This window comes from Poecilia reticulata, linkage group LG20, assembly GCF_000633615.1.
Source record: "Poecilia reticulata strain Guanapo linkage group LG20, Guppy_female_1.0+MT, whole genome shotgun sequence".
NCBI classification, from domain to species: Eukaryota; Metazoa; Chordata; class Actinopteri; order Cyprinodontiformes; family Poeciliidae; genus Poecilia; species Poecilia reticulata.
In genome coordinates this window covers 795,323-800,042 of record NC_024350.1, presented here as the reverse complement: position 1 = coordinate 800,042, position 4,720 = coordinate 795,323, and positions in this window count along the sequence as shown.

Below are 4,720 nucleotides of genomic sequence, written 5' to 3'. Positions count from 1 at the left end.
ATGCCTGATTTTAAAATTAGTTAACTGGACTTGTAGCCATTATTTTGTGCCCATGTGGCTGGACACCACACGGCACGACGAACCCGATTGAACCGTTAAACCTGGGATTTCTGTCGGCTAATGTGTCTCTCAGGGTTTGAAAATGGGCCGACAACTCGTGTAGTGTAAAAGGCAGGAAGAGACGATAAAGCCGATAATTAAAATGAGGTCGATAGGTTTAATTTATTGTGCGATTAATTGATTTATCGTTTATCGCGACAGGCCTACTAGTAAAGCAAGTTCATGCCATTGTCTAAACCAGTGGTGCCTAAAGTGGGTCCTGGAGGGCTGCCCGCTCTCACATTGGCTTTCTCCCAGGTCATACATTAAGTCCCCCGGTTTTATTAAGTTACTCTGTTCGCACCCCGTCTTTTTAATGTCTCTTGTCTCTCAAACTGTTTAAGTACAGAGAAGTGTAGTCATCCATGTCGATGTCGGAAGAGAGGAGAAACAATAAATATATGGCTGCACTTGACTTACGACATATTTACTGTATGGCTAGCTTCCAGGCCTGTTTCTGACTCTACAGACATGGAGTCACAAGACCAATAACTGGGATGGGGCAAGAAAACGGCTCGTCTCACCTTGAATATGTTCTCTGCCGTTTCTGATCACTCCTCAGCACACGAATCACGTTATACACACAGTTGGTGACAAAAAGCACCAACTTACCTACCCTACAAAACTTTTTGGTTTTGTAGGGTAGGGTAAGGGGTCACTGTTAAACATATTTAGGGCTCTCATGAGATCAGCAATAGATTATGGCAGTTTTATATATGGAGCTGCAGCTAAAACACTTCTAAAGATGGATAGGTTACAGAGTAGGGCTTTACGTATGTGGAGCAGTAAAAACACCTATTAATGCTCTTTTAATAGGAAATTAGAAGAATAAAATTAGCTCTAGTATACTGGATGAAAATTAAAAGTAGTAAGGAAGATAATGTAACTTCAACAATTTTACAAAACTGTTGGGAATATTCAAAGTTCCAGAGTAATGGACTTGGATGGATTGTAGACAAATTGACTAAAATGTATGGATTAGAGGATAAGGAAATGGCACAGTTTAATCCGATTGGTGTTATTCCTCCATGGCTATTTCCTGAGGTAAATGAGACTTCTTAAAATGAAAAACGACTGGAATTTAAATGAAATGGGGAAACAAAGAATGATGTATATTTAAGAAACTCATAATTACCGGGCTGCACAGTGGCGCAGTTGGTAGAGCTGTTGCCTTGCAGCAAGAAGGTTCTGGGTTCGATTCCCGGCTCCGGTCTTTCTGCATGGAGTTTGTATGTTCTCCCTGTGCATGGTGGGTTTTCTCCAGGTACTCTGGTCCAAAAACATGACTGTCAGGTTAATTGGTTTCTCTAAATTCTCCCTAGGTGTGAGTGTGTGTGTGTATGGTTGTGTGTCCTGTGTGTCTCTGTGTTGCCCTGTGACAGACTGGTGACCTGTCCAGGGTGACCCCGCCTGGAGAGGCAGCAGTACCTCCTGACCCCACTAAGGGACAAGGGTGTGTAAAAATAGATGGATGGATATTAAAATATGTTCAGATGGTTCTTAGAATTTAAAAGGGTATGTGGGAATAGGAATATATATATCAGAGTTTAAAATATACATTTCCAAAAGATTATTAGATCAACTGTCTGGTTTTACAGCTGAAATGATTTCAGCTATATTAAGCTTACAGTTGGTAGAGGAGGTTCGACCAGACAGGGTGGTGATATGCACAGATTACAAAGCAGTTTTAGAAGGAAATAATAGGAAAGATTTAGTATTAGAAACTCAGCACAGTTTATTTAAATTACACAGGGGTGGCACTGATATTTGATTCTGCTGGGTACCAGCACATGAAGGTGTAAAAGGCAATGAAAAGGCAGACAAATGAGCAAAAGGGGCTTTGGAGGGGGCAATTACAATTTTACAATTGCAAATAATGAGAGACACAGAAGGGAAGAAATAATGAGTAGGTCATATCTATTTAAATGACATTTTATATTTAGTTGGGAGGAAAAATAATAAATGTGAAGGATATGGAGAGAAAGAAAATGCAGAACACGCATTGTTGAATTATAAAACATCTGAACCTGAAAGGGAGAAATTCAGAAGAATGATTGGAAGGACAGGTCAAGAATGGAGTCTTAAAGGAATATTGGGAAATGAAGGAAATATAGGGGATGTTTACAGATTAAGGAAAAAATTATCTTCAGAATACAAATTTAAAAAATAGAATTTAATAGATATAAAGTAGTGTTACTACACAGTCATGTACAGCAGGTGGCGGTATGCACCTCAAAGTGGCTTGCGAGCCACCATAGTAGAAAAGAAGACAGCACTGATGTCACCCAATGCAGATGGAGGGCAAGAAGTAAATGCAGCCCATTTACTGCTGTTGATCCAGCAACAAAAAGCCTAAAGTCTGTGTTATGTACAGTTGTTCCAAACGGTCTAATATATGTAAAATAAATAAATGTTTTTTTTAAGGGTAGTTGGTCACAAGGGAGTTAATTTTAAAAACTTACTGAAAAAAGAGGAGATAAGTGCAACAAGCTACAGCTAAAAACAGGAGATGCAGAAACTAACAATGCCAGAGTTTTCAGCGACCACTTTCTAACAAGTGGTCGAACCAAAGTGTCGCCAAGCAGAGTCGAACTTGGGTTACCCCAACTTGTACTGTGTCCCTGGTTTGTTCAGTACAAGACTTAACCTCATGAACGTTATTCCATGGACAATGAAATGTTGTTCAAAAAGGAGTCAAATATGTTTACAGATTTATGCCTGTTTTCATAAATGTAATATTATTGTCATGTTGTCATTTTTTTAATTTGTGTAGACACATTTTTGGAAATATGGTATTGTAAGATCATTTTGATCGACATAATACCCATAGCCTACCAACAAAATTGCATGTTTAACACCAATGAAGAAACTTGTAATGGTACGTTATGATGTAGAACTATCAGACCAAAACATGTACATGAATCAATATTTATTCCTTAACTTTGATTCAATATGAAATCAACACAAATGTGTAGATCCACATTCAGATGATGGTTGAATCAACATTGATATAGTGCCAGTTATGWTGAAGCCCTAAAGTTGATTCAACATCACCGACCACTTTCTATACCGTTTCACTGTCAGGTTTCAATGTGGATTCGATGTTTCTGCCGAACGTTGTTTCAGCATTGATTCACTCATATTTTCCTATCTNTCACCGACCACTTTCTATACCGTTTCACTGTCAGGTTTCAATGTGGATTCGATGTTTCTGCCGAACGTTGTTTCAGCATTGATTCACTCATATTTTCCTATCTGGGATAGCAACTCCATAGCAACTGTTGCTAGAGATTTTTTGGTATTATCATTTTGTTATTACTTTAGTTCATATTCAGTCAATAGTTAATCAACATTCAGTCTATAGATTATTGTGATTTTCAGTTTAAAGTGTTATCTTCCTTCCTTGTGTATAAACTGACCTGGAGGCCACATCTGCCTGTTTGTCTTCATGTGAAGCAGTTAACTGTGTTTCCCAGACCTTGAATTCCTTCTTATCAACCAGAATACTCCCTACCTTAGAAACTGCCTGTGTGCAGTAATATTTTGTCTCTGCTGTCTTCCTTGCCTATCCTCCCTCATTTTGCTTGATAATAAAAGACAAGCTGTAACCAAAGGTCTTTAGAACGTTCTGAAGACGACTCGGAGGAGCAGTTTGCTGAGTCTTCTTCTTTTGCAAAAGGTCATAAAATTCATATACGTCGTCTGTGGTTCTTTTAATGAAGGAAAAATACCTATCAACAGGCACGTGCAGAGGGGGGGCGGGGGTGCTTGAGCACCTGCCCCTTTTGCTCCTTGCCCCCAAGTGCCCTTTTGGTAAATTTTTTTATTTTTTTAATTTTTTTAAAATTTTTATATTTTGGTATTATTTTCTAAGCCCTCTTCTGACACATAATAGCATGTAGTAAAATTATTATTTTTTGTTGTTTGTTTTTTTTTTTTTGTACAACATAATAAGCCCCCCGGTCACCTTGTTACCTTTGACCAGTGGCGCAACTACACATTGTTCAGGTGGATGCAAAAACATAGATCGGCGCCCCCCCAACCGCCGCCCCCCCCCACCGAGGGACGGAACGTCAGGGTGAAGGAGCGACGCTTACTCAGCACACCCCCCCTCCCCGAGGCAACGATACGTGAAGGGTAAAACTCGCTACATTTACCTCGTTATGTGCGCGAGGTGAAGGAGCGTAAGGCGCGCATTAGTGTACGGGAAAACATCATCGGCGCGCCGCCCACTCCAGACGGGGTTTTGGCGCCCCCTCTGGTGCTGCGCCCCTATGCGTTGCATACCCTGCATACCCACTTTTTGCGCCACTGCCTTTGACCTTTAGCCTGTGACGCATGATGCAGTTGCCTCTCGCGCAGTGAGATAAGGCGGCTAACTGGAGCTCAACGTAGCGAACGTCCCAGATTACAGAACAGTTTTTGGTGAATTAAAAAACATAAAACGTTTTTGGTGAATAAAGTGGAGTAACTTGCTTCTTGTCAGATGACGGAAACGTTGAAGTATCGTTTCTGCTTCAGCTCGGAGTCGCGGTTTAAGCAGAGAGGTAATGAAATACAACAGACACTGACAGGCCTCTGCGTCTGCCTTTCTCTGAAGAACTACTGAGGGGAGGAGACA